Genomic DNA, 16258 nt, shown 5'->3' on the forward strand with positions numbered 1-16258 from the left:
GAGTGTATATATATAGCTAATACGATCAGACATTATTTTTTTTTTTTTCTGCAGAAACCCAGACTTGCTCAACGTACAAGATGGACGTGCTTAGAAAATGAGGCAGCTGTTCAATTTTTATTTTTATGCTCATTGTTTGCTGTGTGGCCACATGTCTCATAGAGTGCATACCATCTAACCTTTGTAGTGAATCAGACAAGGCTTCTCCATAACTCACCCACTTGGACTCTCCAGCTCCGCCTCACTCCCTGTTCAACATACATATGTGATCACGTAATCAGGAACCGGGTCATAAGAAAAAAATTAACTTTGTCATTTCCAAACTTCATTTTCCAGCCTTAGCTTTCCTTTCTGTGGACATTTTTATTGAGAATGCCTAGAGATGCAAAGCTTTTTAATAATAACTAAATAATCCCCTGAACTAATCCCATCACATCATGCAATTCTTTGTTAAGCAGCGACACTGTCCTGTAGAAACAAAGACGTCTGTACGTACGCACCAGCCAGTATCTTTTCTTGCATTACTGAAAGAACCCAAGTACCTCCAGGGCCGCTCGTGTTTTTCTCTTTGCATTGTGTCATGGAGCACATACCAAAAGTGCTTTCATTGAGTTTCCTAATGAAGTTTGTAGCAGATCTGCCCATGCAATATGAGATCAACTTTGCAGTGTTTGACAATGATAAGGTAAGCCTATTCTCACCTGCACGTCTTCCTGTTCTGGGGACTTGGGAGAGCAACATATAAAACATCACCATTTTTTATATTTCCCAGTTTTTGAAGTAATGGATTTTCTCCCATTTTACAACCCTGGAAAATTAGGCTTTGTTCCTTGTTTCTATCAATTGATCTAGTGCAGACACCTTTTAAGTTAGTTAAGTTAGACTGGCTTATACCTCAGTAGTTGAATCTGTCTTGCATTTTCTAAATCGAAGAATCCCAATTGCTTTTACTTATAAACCAAACAATTTGAAACTAGACTAGAAGAACAAGGAAAAAAAAAAAAAAAAAAAAAAACTTTGGGAGCAAACTGGAGAAGAACAGAGAAATTGCAGCACTGGGTGTAGGACTCCCTACCTTTTGCTTCTTCAAAAGCTAAACACGTACAAGGAGGTGGCAAGCAAGCAGCAATTTACGCACAGGCAGAACAAAAGGCCAAGGGCTTAATCTTGCAAAGACTTATGCATACTTATCTTTACACTTGTGATTAGGCCCAGTAATTTTGGTAGAACCTTGGCTCCAAGAGGCCCCTGAGCATGCAGTATTAGGCTCTTGCATTAGCATGCAATATGTTAAACTGCTGCAGAGAGCAAATTCCAGGGGTGAGCAAAGTGTTCTGTGGAGGCTCGATGACAGCAAACTGCAGGCTGGGCAATTACTGCAGGCACTTCCTAAGCAGACAAGACAGATTGTCATCCCTTGCTTGGTAGAAGTTACGGTATAATGAGATATGAGCATTTACACAAGCATTTGAGGGTAATGTTTATAAATCCCAGAGTCAAAAGTTTAAACCATGTAGATGACATGGAGAAGGGCACGGGAGAAGTCAGGGCAATTTTTCAAGCAGCATTAAATAAAAACACACCTCGAGAAGGACATCTGCATGGCCTGACAGGGCAAGAATAGCCCGAGGAGCTCGCAGCCCCTGGCTCTGGGCAGTGATTGGCACCATGCCTCAAGTCTGGGGTGAGAGAACCAGGAGATGTACAGAAGCAGGCCCCATTTCTGCAACCTCTGCAGCCCCAGGTCGCTTCTCTAAGTTGTCACCATCACTTTATGTTTCTCCTGTCGTTGTCCCACTGTCATTCCCTCTGCCTTTTGGCTCCCCGCTCCTGACAGAGTGGCACATTTTCATCCACACCCTGCGTGGCTCCCCACAAGGTAATGCATATTGCATATTGCAAGCACAGGGCGCAGATCTGAAGGCTCTGGGTCCTTATCCAAAATCCCTACACCATCAGTGCCCTGTCCGTGCTGCAAGAGGCACAGTGAGGCCCATATTCTGACTGGGCCTCTAGGTCCTCTTCTCATATGAATAGTAATGACTGTAATTATTAATCATTACTGTGATTATATGATTACAATTAATAATCGTAATAATGAATCATTATAATTACTATACTAAATGACAAGCCCTGCTTCCTCCAGCGAGCTTCAGAAGCACAAGGAATGAACTGTTGTGTGTATGCAGTGGGTCTCAGGCACTTCTGTACTTACAAGCCCAAGAGGCTCCATTTGTTTTAAGGACTTCCATATTGTATTTCATCTAGAAATCTACAGCTGCCTTGAATTGTGACCACTGGAGTGCTGTTACCATATGCAAGGTCCTTTGCTTGAAATCCAGCAGAGTCATGAGCAAACAGAGATTGGCAAGGGGAAGGAATGTGCATATGGATATTACTTGAGGGATAGAGAGCAGATATGCCTAATATTGCATTTTTCCATCTTAGATTTACAACTGAAAGTAATTCAGTTCATTGAAGAGCATTTTCAGAAAGCCCAATGAAATTGCAAATGTGGAGGCTGCAGGCACTTGGAAGAGAGCTGGTTTGTCATGCCCTGCCACTTTGCTCTTGGTCTCTGTGGGCATGACTGCTTTGGTGCTCTTAGCTTAGGACAAAGAGAGTGGAGTGCTTAAAAGCCATTAATTCCATTTTAAAATTGCACTTAAGGTGCAGGGGTTTCTCCTGTGGTGATGCACATTCCCCAAGCCCAAGTGACTTGGAGATGCTGACTGCGAGGCCGCTGTTTTTTATGAAGTACCTGAAATGTGTTGAGCAGTACTCAGGTGCTTTGTGGCTTGTGGCAGAGGGTGTGAACAAGTGCCCTGGAGGAACCTGCTGGAGTTACCCTATATATTGCGTAGTTAACTCTGGTTACTGGGCTGCTCTGAGTCACCAAACTCCTTTCCAGGCATGAAGAAACTGATCTTCCAGCATGTAAAACCCACATGGAAGATTTTGTTGTTTAGGGTTAACACTTCATTGTTACCATCAGCTGGCATGCTGGAAGGGGACCACACAGGCGTAATGACAGAGTAGAGGAATACAATTAATCCAATTGTTTTATTATTTTTTTTTTCAGACAAAATATTTGGAAAGAGTTAGTTGACATGGTTATATTCAATGCTGGTGACTTTAAAATGTTATCTATTAGTATAGCCGGCAGCGTGTATTTGAGACTATGAAATTTGGAGCTATTGTAACAATTGCCATGATAAGAGACCAGTGGTGCAGTTGCTAAAAGAGTTGCCATTGCTATTCCCATGTTAGTGAGCACAGTGAAAAGTATAGGAAAACTTTTTCATTGCCTTCTCAGCTGCTGACCTCTTCATCCTTTTAAATTCTTTTGGAAGGGAAGGAATAGGGAAAGGGCCTATCTGTGCTCCCGTGTCAGCAATGAGCCCGCACACAGCTCTCCAAATTCAGTCAGACAAACAAAACGTGAGAGCATCTGTGCAGCAGCTCCTCTGTGAGTTAAGGGAGAAATGAAAACAAACAGCTGATAGTTAAGAACATTAAAGAGTGATCGTTTGGGCCACTTTCCATCAAAGAGGTACACTTCAGGTGTGCGCTGCCTTAAGATCAATACACGGGTCTAGAGTGAGGGAAGATGAAGGACTGTTTTTATTTATATCCCCTTTGCTATGCTGTAACTGGCAGGCTGGACTTTGCAGGAAGGGTTTGTGCAGGACATCACTGTGGTACTGAGCTCCCTGATGCTTACTGTATCCTCCTTTCTGTGGTAGGGGGCATTTGGGGGGCAGAGCACAAAAGCATCCTTGGCCAGAGTGCCTCATGCTCTTGTACCAGACATTATCCTGTTGGTTTATGACTCCTTGCAGAGAAAAGAAAAACTTGTAAGCATGGAAGAAGTAATTAAAAATTTAAGAGTAACTAATATGGCTTAGTTATAACAGCTGCTCTCAGGTCTGAACTTGGAGCAGAATTTAGTCGTTATTTACCATATATTTGTTTGCAGTGGTTTATAGGCACTAGATAATTTGTGGGAAGAATAAAAGATGAAGGTGTAAGTCCCAAAGGTGGGATAGTGTCTAATTCTGTCATCTGCTGGCTGGAGTCAGGCACCGAGGCAGCTTCAGGATGCTCAACTGGGACAGCAATGTTCCCTCAGAGAGAGGCGCTGAGACATCCCAAACAGGCAGCTGACAGCGAGACTGATGCCCAGTATTTTCAGGTGGGATCGGGTGTTGATTTTTTACAGCACATGTTGAGAGGTGGTGGGAACACATGGGAGATACGGCCTAGGGCAGGCAGAATTTCTTTGACCAAATATGTGGATGTATAGATGATTTAATTACCAGACTGTTTAGGAGAATTTCTAATCTCTCTTCAGCCACTCATTCTGACATCTCTGATGTGTGATACCATTTAGATTGAAAAAAGAATCCATTTAAAGCCTAAACACTCCAATTACTTTTTTAGATGCCCGGGAGCAGCTCAGAGTTCAAGCACATGACAGTCTTAAAAGGCTGCTAAATGAAAGGCAAGGGACCTGGGGGGGAGAGAAAGAATGCTAAAGTACACGATGTTTTAAGGGATGTGGTTTTCAAACTGACATGAATGATTTTTGAACTCCAAGTGTAACCTAATACGGATCAAGGTTTCCAAACCGAGGTGCACACCGTGCCAGATGCGGGCAAGCAAAGAACCTGGGGCAGCCCAGCTCCTACCCCGACCAGGTGCTGATCTCCTGAGGATGCCTGGCTGGTGTTCACAGGCATCAGGAGCTCTCAAACCCTGCTCCCAGCCCACCTCCAGCAGGGCCTGGCAGCTCGGGCAGGGGGCTGAGGCTGGGAAGACTTTCTGAATGCCACTTCCAAAGCACTGGAGACTGCCAGCGAGGTTTTGTGCTTCACAAGTTTGCTCCCTCATTATAAATAAACATTTCTTTTCATGATAATGTCACAAGGCCTGGCCTTGAGAGTCTTGCTATTTTTTTTTCTTTCTTCTTGGCATATCAGCAGTCGAAAGGCACACACTCTTGCCTTCTTACGCTTTTTGCCAAGCCACAACCACAAACCATCCTTACAACCCCAAAGCGCTTTTGGCAGTTGTGACACAAAACGTATGGCTCGTGTGGTAAAATGTGCTGGCGAGTTCCCCGTAGGCCCCATCCAGCCACCACTTATGTGAAGAATTTGATGCCAGATAGCAGCTGCTGTGCTGAGGCCGCTCGCTATCACACCAATCAGCACTGTCTCATCCTTTCTTTTCACTTCCCTGTCTCCACCTGCTGTTTTCTTTTTCTTTTCCTTTTTTTTTTTTTTCTTTTCTTTTTTTTCCTCTCTCTGCTTTGTGCCTTATATCAAGACTGGGAGTACTCTGGGGCAGGGACCATCCTTTTATTCGCTGTTTCTCTCCCTTGCCACGGAACCTGCTTGCCTGGCACAACGCTCGTAGGAACAGGAATGCAAAATAAAGCAGCTGGTGCCCCATGATCTCTGCTAGGTGAATGGTGAGTGGCCTGAAAAGTGAGTGCTGTGGGTAGAAAACACAGCTTCAGGCAACCTCTTAATGAACTTTTCACAGGTAGCGTAGTACAGCTCTACCTCGCTGCAAGTATTTGCATAGCAGAAACCTGACAGGTAATTTATTGTGTTTTGGCTGCCTGCGTGTGTTGTATGTTTTTGTTTGGTAGTCGCTAATGTTTCTGATCTAAATTTCAGAGCGTGTTTATGTCGCAGGCACGCTGCCCAAGAGACAGCCCTAAGGAAACAGTTTGCCCCAAAACAATGCCATTATGCATCTTGTCCAGAACATGTCTGACAGCGAGAAACGTGCTTGTGGCTGACAGTGGAGTTCGTCCTGGAGGTGAGGTCTGCAGCCTGACACAGCTGGAAAAGAAGGCCAGGCTTGGGTGTGTGTCTGTCTGCTTTACCTTTCCCTTTCACTTCTGCATGCCACGGGACCTTAACTGCTACCGACAGGTTAAGGTGGAGTGGGAAGCTGTGACTGAAGCTATGTTTCCTTACCCAATGCCTGAGACTCCCAAATCTAAGGATAACAGTTGAGAATCAGTAGTTACTGATCATTTGGAAAAGCTGGAAAAGTCAAGAAAAATACAAGGCCAAATGAACCTGATGCAACTGATCTCCTCTGAGGCCTCAGGTTTATTCCTTCATTTTGACCACAGATGCAGGTTATATAGTCACATTTAGAAAGGAAAGCTGATAGTAAGCTCCCTCCTCCAAGCTCACATGGCCATTTTTGATGACTTGATAACTATTTAATTGTTCTAAATAAAAAGGGAGGGTTTTTTTTCCACAGAAAGCATTAAGGAAGCGTTGTTGAGTGATGCAGTAGCACAGAGATTAAGTGTTGCAATGTAATTCCTAAATCACATACGCAAGTCATCTTCACTGTGACTGCACGTCCTGTTTCTATGGCTTGTCCTGAGACTGGGTTTATGGCATTCTCAGCACTTCTGTCTTGGTACCAGGTAATACTCAGCACAGCATGGAGATACACAGGTCCAAGATTGTAGAAAAAGAGCAAGATGCATAATCTTATTTGAGAGCTAAATGTGATCATGAGATTGCCATGCAATAATGTTTAACCTTGTATGTGAAGTAACAAGAGACATTTTGCCACTGACTTCAAGCCAGAGCAGAAGAAGGCTCATGAAGAGTACACGGGAGTTAGCAACATTCTTTTGTCCTCAGCTCCACCATTTCTCACCAAGAGCTTACTGTACTTTGACACTTTCTCTTCTTGCTTTATTCAAGATGCAGACATTGTGTCCTCTTTCTTAGACCCCTGGGTCAGGGATTGTCATCTGGGTCCATCCATAATGCAGCCTAGCATAAGGGAGCCCTAACCCTTGTCAGGGTCTGCTAAGTGTTATGGCAAGGCAAAAGGATAATCCACAACCAACCACTCCTCCAAGAAGGCTCTTAGGTGCCAGAGCATGAGATCTCCATTGACCTGTACAAGACTGCCGGGAACAGCGTGTTGATGGGATTCCCCTGGGTGCTGGGTGTTGATGGGAATGGACACATGGGCACCCCCGTTCCCTTCTTCCCCCCTTCCTTCCCACTCTGGGATGCCTGGTGCAAGCAAGAACCAACTGCCGATGTGCTAGGAGCCTTCTCCAGGATCCTCCTGCGCAGGCTGCCCCATGCCACGGCTGGCTGAACCTTGTGGCTGGCCACCCGGCCAGCCACCAGTGGGCACTGTGCGGCCAGCCAAGGGGCTGGGAGCGGGGAAACACGGGGGGAGAACCTCTGGGGGACCCTCTGGGGGACCTGGGGCCGATTTGGGGACGGCCAGCCTTGCTCATCTTTCCCGCAGTGCGTTTTAGCTCGAAGCGTTCCTCCCGTGCTGGCAGGGACCAGAGGAAGGGATTTTAATGCCGCCGACGTTAATCTCTGTGTGGCTGTCGGTTCAAAAAGCTGTCTTTTGGGGACGTGCGGCCCCCAAAACCTCACCCCCCTCCCCGTTTCCTCCCCCCCCCCCCCCAACCCCCAGTGCCTCCCGGGGTCTCCCCCCCGTGCCAGCTCGGCCGTGCGCCCCCCGGGGCGCTGCCCCCGCAGGCTGCCCGCTCTGCCGCTCGCGGGAAGTCTCCCATTTACCCAACCCGTAATATTTTAGCCATTACGAGCAGGTTTTTTTTGTAATTAAAGCTACCCCACAGTTTAGTCAAAGACATGATTGTGCTGTTTGCTGCTGTCTCCGATTAGGAATTTAGTTGCCTAAAACTTTCCGTGCTGTCCAGCAGGGCGCAATGGGCTGTTGACGGCTATGTGCTATTTTTTCAGCGGCACTGGGATAGAAATGGGTTTGTTAGAATATTTTCACACTGAATTGCAAATGATCCCATGCAGCTATTCTTTTCTTCTCTGCAAATATTTTCCATCTCTGGTCCCCAAACAGTTAAATGAAAGACAGCCAGTAAAACGGAGAGCTCTTTAATCCTAGGATAGGCAATTGCAAACAGAATAGACGACATCAACCTCTTTATATTTCCCATTTAGGACCTGGAGGTGAAAAGCCAATATTCCTCTGCGAGATGCATCTAGCTGAGCAGATGCCGCCCCGCATATGTTCATTTCAGTGCGCTCTGCCCCTTCACGGGGAGCAGAAGCGTTTACACGCCGAAGCACGGCCCTCGCTGCCTCCGAACCCACAAAATCCACTTCTGTCCCCCTGTGCCCGTGTGCCTGCCCCTCTGGGGTTACCCCAAAGGGGGTCGGCCCCGGCCCCGAGATGCTGAGGCCGGGGTGGCGGTGTCGGGGATGGGGGGAGCTCAATTTGCCAAATGGCCACTTGGGGTACGGGGAAACTGCGGGCTGGGGGGGGAAGCCTGCAGGGAAAAGTGATGGCAAACGGGCACGGCCCGAAAAGAAAGTTGCAGCGGGGTTTTTGTGTAAGGAGCAGAGCGGAGGGTGCTGGGGAGCGGTGCTGTGCGGCTGGGGGGCAGGATCAGCCTCTCGCAGAGGTGTCTGGAGGGGGAGACATGGCCTCAGGGACCCGGTGGGACAGCCCAAGGATCAGGTCTTTGCTGCCGTGCCCTCGGCAGAGCGTTTCCTCCCCCTGGGGCTGTGTCAGAAGGAGCCCCCCCCTGCCCCCTGAGCTGCTTCACCGCGGCCCCCCCCGCAGCCCCGAGCGAGTGGGCAGCGCTCAAGCCGAAGGAGCCCAGCCGGGCTCTTGCACGCTGCGTTATTTTCCATCGCTCGTGTAAAGACTGGTGAGCTGATGGCTTGAAAATTCAATTGAATACCTGCCCGGAGTTGAGGATAAATATTATTTTTAAAAGAACAATATGTAATTAAAAACTAATATTTAACAACTTAAACGCCTATCCTCTAGGAAATAACAGCCTTTCTTCGCAAAACCTCCGAGATTGACTTCGCTTCCTCCTGTAAACTGAGGCCAGATTTAATTCTCCAAAGAATCAGGGAGATCAAGGATTTCAGCGCTCAATTTACAGCTCCGGGGTATGTGGGACCCTTTCCCAGCTATCTGGGAAGGCTAGGAAATAACTCCGGGAAGGAGGAGGGGGGGAAGGAAGGCGAATTAATTCCCCAGCACCACGGAACACCTGTAGTGTTTCCATAACTCAACGTCACGGCGGCGATCGCCGGGAGCAGAAGGCTCCCTGGCAGCTAAATTGCGAGCAGGAAAACGGCACGGCTCTTGCAACCAAAGCACCGAACAACCGAACAAACGCGGCAGATTTGCTCGTTTGAAAGGAGCAGCCCCGGCTGCGGAAAAGCGCTGCGCGGTGCCCTTGGGTGCCGCCGTGGGACCAGCGAGTGCCGGCTGCCTCCTCTGCGCACATCCCTGCTTGTAAATGCGAGGATTTCTGCCATGGCTGGACGGAGCGAACGGCTAACAAGTCGGGTAGCTTCACTTAAGTCTTAAAGCAATAAAATAAAAATAAAATAAAAACATATCGAGTGAGAGGGTGTGATTTTCCTCTTCCCTCGCAGAGGTTGGGGGTCTCCCCGCGATGCCGCACGGCGGCCGGGCTGCAGCTTTCCCCAGACCCTCCCTGCTCGGCCAGCTTCTCCTCTTCCTCCCTCTCTCCCGAAATAAGAAGGGGAAAACCCTCCCGTGCGAGGCTCCCGGAGGGAGGCCGGGAGGCCCATGGAGCTCTGCCTCGCCGCCTCCCTGCTCTCGGCCCGGCCTCCGCTCCCCTGTTTGCGCCCTGCGGACGCGGGGAGTTGCGGGCAGCGCTGCCCGGGGCTCGGCTCCGCTTCCCCGAGAAGCTGCCGAGCACGTTTTCAGCAGCGTCGCTCCGCTGCGGCACTCAGCAGGCTCCTCTCAGCCTCCCACGCGGAGCTCCAGGCTCCTTCCCTGCCTTCTCCATCCCTCGCTTTGTCTGCGGGGGGTTCTCCCCTCCGCGAGCCCCGCGGACCCCGGCCGGAGGCGCCCGCTGAGCGGTGTGGGTGTGCGCTTCTGGGAGCGCAGCCTGCGCTGGCGGGGCAGCCTGGCCGTCTCCTCCGACCTGCGAGAAAAAGCACTTTCTTTACCATATGATCTCTCTCTTTTATTTTATTTTTCCATTTTTTTTTCCTTTCTTTTTCTTTTTTTCCTTTTTTTTTTCCCTTAACTGTCTGTAGAAAGTGAAAAACAATCGGAGGTAGGCATTTTTTTTTGGAGAGAGCCGCTACGTGCGCGCTCGCTTGCCCATATGGAGAAAATTACCCCTCGAGTTCAGACTTTCGTTGGATTCCAGCATCAAACAGCCCAGACCTCGCAGGAGCTGGGCGAGGGGGTCACTTTCGATTGCCGGCTCAACGACCGCAGAACGGGAGCGCACAGGCCGGCTCTCCGGAGCCGCCGCAGCCCCGCAAAGCTCCAGGGCGAGATTTGGGGTCGGCAGCCCCGGGGCACCCTCGCTGCTCCCCCCGTGCTCCGGGGAACCCCGCTCCGCTGGGCGCTCAGCGCTGCTCTCACCCCTTGCGCCGGGGGGCTCGGGCGCGCAGCCCCCGCCGAGCCCCGCCGCTGCTCCAGCAGAAAACGCCCCTCGCAGAGGCTCTTTCGGCATGGCTCTGCCACCCGGCTGCTGTGCCCGGGGACCTGCGGGGAGGTCTGGAGGCCGGCAAGGCGTCGGCCAAGCAGCGCAGCCCCAGTGCTCGTCCGCCCCCGCGGAGCGGGGTGCGCGCAGGAGGGCTCAGCGCTTCTGCGGGGACTCCCCCGGAGGGGCCTGCCCTCGCCCTTTGTTCCTGCGGCGAAAAGAGACGGCCAGGCTGTTAGCGAGCCGTGTGCCCCGACGGGAACCGGCAGGGAGGCGACCCGAAAAAAGGCAGCCACTCCTGCCCCAGGTGTCCCCTCCCTTACGCATCGCGCCGGGGTGAAGTTTGCCGAAACTCCTAAGGAAGCTTTTTCCTTATTTTTTTCCCTCCCTCCAGGAAAGAAAAAAACAAATGTAGGTTGTAAAAGAGCCTTTAATTGGGGACTAGCCTAGGGTTGAATGCGGTTGTTGGATGGGAGCATCCAACACCACGTAACGGAGCCGTAACACGATGGAGTCGCGCAGGCAGTTTAAAAAACAGCCCGCACGTATTCGTGGGACATTGATTATGCACGGATAAAAAGGCACCTCGGGTCTCGGGGGCCTAAAACAGCCACGGAAAAGGCTCATTTTGCTTTAGGATCTCTGTTTTAATATTCCCTGTACGAGTTCCACAGCGCGCACATCCCCGCAAGCCTGAAAATTTGGGAACACATCAGCCAGGGAAGGAATTCGGCAAGGTTATTCATGTCAAAGCAGGACACTTGGGTTTCTATTCCAAGGTGCCACTACAAGCAATTACGTTCTTCAAGTCCTCGAAAAAAAAAAAAAAAATCGTGATTTAAAATGAAATACTTATTGATTACTACACTAAACGGCACTTCAACGTGCTAATATCGAACCGCTGGACTTTGGAAGCTTGGAGAATTATTTGAGAGTTATTCCGCTTCCTTCACTGCAAACCCCTTCGGCCTCATGCGGGTCACCGGGAGGGGGATGCCTGGAGGTGATGCCGGTGGTGGTGAGGGTTGCAGAATATGAATCCCCCCCCAACAATGTCCTCTGCTCTTTGCAAGCCCGAATTTCGCCAGCCGATGGGCGAGAGGGAAGACGGAAACGAACGGGCCACTGAGCTAACGGCGGAGGGGAAAGGGGCTCGGGGCAGAGCTCACTTGCCGCGGGGCTCGACCGATCTGTGGGGTACGCAGCTGCCAGGTGAGGACGCAGAGGCGGTCCCATGGCATTTGGGGTTCCCCGGGGACTGCCCCTGGCAGGGCCAGCCGCAGCGCATGGCACCGTGTGGTGCATAAAAACTCCTCGATCCCGCAGAAGATATCAACGACCCTCCCTGATAGCCAGCGAAACGCGCCGTGCAATGAAAAGCAAGCGTGCCTTGCAGGGACGGCAGGATCGGGCCCTTTGGGAGCACTTTACACGGGCAAAACTAACAAAATCAAACGTCTCGAGGAGAAACTCAAAGCACTCCAATAGTAACAAAAAGTGCCGGGCTGAGCTAATGTTAATTAATAGTGCAATTTTCTATTTTTCCTTAGAAAATTAATCTTTCGAAGAATTATTTTTTCCCCTCCGTTTCGACGGCGGTAAAATCAATCCGGAGGAAAGTTGAGGAAAGTTTGCAACTGCAGCACCGGCGGGTGCCATCGCCGCCGCCAGGCAAACCTCGGGCGGCCGAGCCCCGGGGCTGGAGGGACTTTGGGGTTGGAACCGGTGGGCACCGGGCAAGGCAGGAAAACTCCTTTTCTTAACCACCTCCTCACACAGGAGCCGCACAGCTCGCTCCGGAGCTGGGAAACACTAATTTGGGGGGCAAAATTTGGGCCGGGGTGGAAGGCACAGCGGGTGAGGGCAGCAGCCGGCTGCGCAGGGCGGAGGATGGATGCTGCGCGCCCCGGTGCGGAGCAGCCCAAGTGCAGAGAGGGGCTGCGAGGGGGACCCTCGTTTTTCCTTTGGGATCCATCGTCTTCCAGAGAGAGAAACAAGCATCAGGTGCGAGAGTTTTTCTGCACACGCCACTGTTCCCCCAGCACCTTTCTGCCCGCACGGGATCCCCCGGGATGCGCGGAGCCCCCCCCCTCCCCCCCCGTTGGTGCGGACCCGGCTGCCCGGCAGCGCTGCCCCGGGTTGAGTTTTTGAGTCTGGTGACTTCCCATCCCGGGAGAGCCCTGGTGGCAGAATCGGGGCTTTCTCAGCGGAGATGCCCTCGGGAACACGCAGCTCGCAGGGCAGCCGGGACTTCCGCGCCTTCAGCACCTGGCTGCCGGTGCCCCGCCGGGACGCAGCCGGCAGGTGGTGGGAAAAAAAATAAATAAATAAAAATAAAATAAACGTTCCCCTCATCCAGGAGCGCACGACGGCGTGGCCATCAACGGCGTGCAACGAGCCACGAGGTGTGAAAAATAAAATCAAATTAAAAAATGAAGAAAAAAAGCGCAGGGGATGGCTTGCGAGCATCCCCGAAGCTGCGGCTTTTTTGAACGGGCTCTGCTGCTTGTGGCCGAGGCTGGCCGGGACAGCGGCCTTCCACGGGGATCGGCGACGGCCCGGGGCGCGCAAATTTGCGGCTGATGTGCGCAAAAAGGGCCCCGCGGAAGGGAGCTGCCGGCGGCAGAGGGCGCTGCCGCCCCGCGGATGCTCCGGGCCCGTGGATGCGCCGCCGCCGAGCCCCGGGCAGGGACGGGACGGGCCCGGAGAGGTTTCGCTGGGGCCGGGCGGTGCGGGATGCCGGCAGAAAGCAGCTCCCCCGGCACGCAGTGGGGAGTCCCGGGGCCGCCATCCGACGCCCCGTTTTTTTCCTCTTTTGTCCCTGCCGCATCCCCCAGCTCGGAGGTGCTGCTAAGGCTGGGCCATCACGTCAGGGACAAAATAAGGGAAACGGAGGGTTTTAGGGCTGCTATCCACGCTGGAAAGCTGGACTGTGGCAGAGAGACCCCTTCGGAGGATATCCACCTGCCCGTCGGAGCCCCCGGGGGCTCCGGGTACCCGGCCCGGCACTGCGCCTCATTCCCTTCTCGCAGCGCCCTTTTGTGAAAGGTTTGCAGTACCCCCGGCCCTACCTCCTGGGCTTTATGATGCCCAGGATGGAATTAAATTGTGAGTTTAACTCCGCTAATTCACGCAAGCCCTCTCCAGGCACAACCGGCCAGTGCCACCTCTCCGCCCCGCTGCGGACACAGCTCCTAGGGAGCAGGGGAGCGGGGACGGACAAATCCAGCCTGAAACAAGAAAAGTTCCGTGCAGGCTGAAACTTTCCTCCCCGCCAGCCCCCACCCGGCAAAGTTCAGCCTGGATCAGCCCGTAAACAACCGCCTTACCCCGAGGTCTCCCGCATCTGAGGCCTTCCTCGCATTTTCTTCTTGGCTCGGCTTTTAAAAGATGAGTATTAGTTTGGAAATCCGAAGCGAGTTGCCTCTGAGGCCAGCCATGTAATTTGACTGCGAATGTAGCGCACCCCTCCCTCCGAGAGAGGCTGCCTCCAAGTGTGTTTGGAGCAGATCGGGGATTCCTGGGAAGGGAGCCCCTGCCAGATTTTCTCCTCGTAGACGCCAAGAGGACAAGGGAGAGCGGCCCGTCGGGGTGCGGGGCCGGCAAAGCCCCCGAGAGAAGCTGCCGGAGCCGTGACCCGGTGGGCACCGAGCGGCCCCGGGCCGGGCAGCGCAGGCAGCGGCGGGAGTGCCCCGGGACACGGCTGGAGAGTGACATGGGGAACCAGGGGGACGCAGAAAATACTGGGAAACCCCATCCCGAGCCCTCTTGGTTTCTGTTCCGACCATCCCCGGCCTATTTTCTCCGTGACAAAAGCAGGGAGCCGGTGCTCCCCGGGCTCTGCTCCCTGCAGTTGCTCTGTCCGTGGGCACGCAGGCACATCCATCGATATATAGGGATGTATAGGGACGTATGGATGTGCACAGCAGGCACAGCAGGCGAGCAGGGAGCGGAGCTGCGCGGCCACAGCCGCCGTACAGGGAGCGCGGGGCCGAGCCGGGCCGGGCAGGGGAAGCTCCATATCCCTGCTCCCTCTGAGCAGCAGCTGTGGCCTCCCACTCTCCACCCGAGAGCGACGGGACCCCCTCCGGGAGGGGATTTCAGCCTAGCGAATATTTCCCAAGGAAGAGGGGAGAGGGAAACGGAGCGAGCCTTTTGGCCGCTTTTCCCCGCTCGGCGTGCGTGCCGGTGAGGCTGGTTTTCACACGGGTGTAATTCCTCCCTCCCCGGCTGCCGAACTGCTCGATGCAATTTTCAAAGCAGCCCTGTGATTATCTTAGGATGTCTGGAGAAAAAAAAAAAAAAAAAAAAAAAAAGGAAAAGAAAGGAATTGAAGGTTTTGTTTGTTTGTTTTTCCAGTTCAGATTCATTTTGCAGTCCCGGGGAAATATAAATACGCAAATACGCAGAGGCAGATCGCGTCTCTTCCTAGGAGAAGGAAAAGTTTCTCTTTTTCTTTTCAGTGCTCAGGAACCGAGACCCCATCGGGTTCAGCACCTCAAACACCCGCCGTGTTTAGGGCACTTTCTGAGCCTGGCTCCTTCCAACGCAGCCAGCCTTCCGCACGGACGGCAGTACCGCCGGCTCAGGGAGAGGTGCTGCAGGAAAGAGGCGAGAGGACTTGAGAAGTTGAACCTCGGGCTGTTCCCAAGGCACACGAGGGGGCAAATCCGCCTCAGCCCGGCGGGGCCGTGCCTTCCTGCGCCCGGCGGCCGGGAGGAGAGCTTCTCCCAACCGTGCGAGAGTCGCACCGCGCTGCAAAATCCCTCAGAAGCCTTCAGTCACGCCTTCCCTGCGAACACCTCTCTCACTTTGTCCCTGCCATCGCATGCACGTGTGTCTGTGGGGTCCGTAGGTGCAGCCGCTCCGAGCCGGGGAGTACATTTACGTTTACACGGAAAGAGAACTTCTCCCCGCACCGAGTGCACGCAGCGCGGCTCACACAAAGGGAAAGGCTTCCCGAAACAAAAGGCGTAAAAACCCCGGCATCCTCGCGTGCCCGGCGTTGTTTTGTCCCATTTATTTAGCACGTTTTGCTATCGTGTTAAAAATATCGGCTATCGGGGAGCGGGGAAGGCGCCCAGGGTTCAGCTCGCCTTTCCTTTACTGGAAAGAAGCGAGGACCTTCTCGGCACCGCTTCGACAGCGATTTGGAGCCTGTTTTAATGCGGCGGAGTAACGGATTCTTTGTGGATAAAGTGGAAAGGAGAAAGAAAACAAAGTGCGTGAACGAAGGAAAGAAACGCTGGGCTGGTTTTAAGCCTCCCCCCGTCCGCTCGGTTCGGCAGAAACATTAATTTACATTAGCAATTCTGCATCTTTAAGATGAATTACACAGCGGCGTAATAGATTTAAAGCACGCCAGATTTTTTATCATTAATTGTAAATGTGCAAAATACCTGCTGGTACTTCACTTTAGAAGAATGTAATTGGCAAAAATGGGAGGCTGATGAATAGATAATAGATCCTTAACTACCAATAAACAGTAAGCACCAGCCAAGAGTATTAGGATGTGATCATAATTATTCCGCGGCCCCAGCCAATGGGAGGAGGAGAACTCAGCCCTAAAATCATCCCCGGACCCAAAGGTAATCGCGAAAATCCGGCCAGGGCCGGGACCGGAGACTCGCTCCCCTGTCCCGTAGGGGAGCGCCCGGCGGGGCCCGGCTCGCACCATGCCGCTGCCCTGCGCTTTGTCTGCGGTCCCTCGCCGTGCGGGGGGGCACCGCTAACTTTGCAGGAGGAGGGCAGCCCGTCCCCGCAGCGGCACACGAC

General features: G+C 52.4%; 1 long non-coding RNA gene across 1 annotated transcript; it reads right to left on the reverse strand.

The window, feature by feature from the left end:
- Positions 1-48: 48 nt before the first annotated feature.
- Positions 49-16252, reverse strand: LOC118157574. Its single transcript, XR_004746675.1, has 2 exons — positions 13813-16252; positions 49-376 (listed from the first exon to the last, which is right to left on the reverse strand). It is a non-coding gene; the product is annotated as an uncharacterized LOC118157574 (long non-coding RNA).
- Between the last annotated feature and the right edge of the window lie 6 nt (positions 16253-16258).

Source organism: Oxyura jamaicensis (assembly GCF_011077185.1).
Source record: "Oxyura jamaicensis isolate SHBP4307 breed ruddy duck chromosome 6 unlocalized genomic scaffold, BPBGC_Ojam_1.0 oxy6_random_OJ106688, whole genome shotgun sequence".
NCBI lineage: Eukaryota > Metazoa > Chordata > Aves > Anseriformes > Anatidae > Oxyura > Oxyura jamaicensis.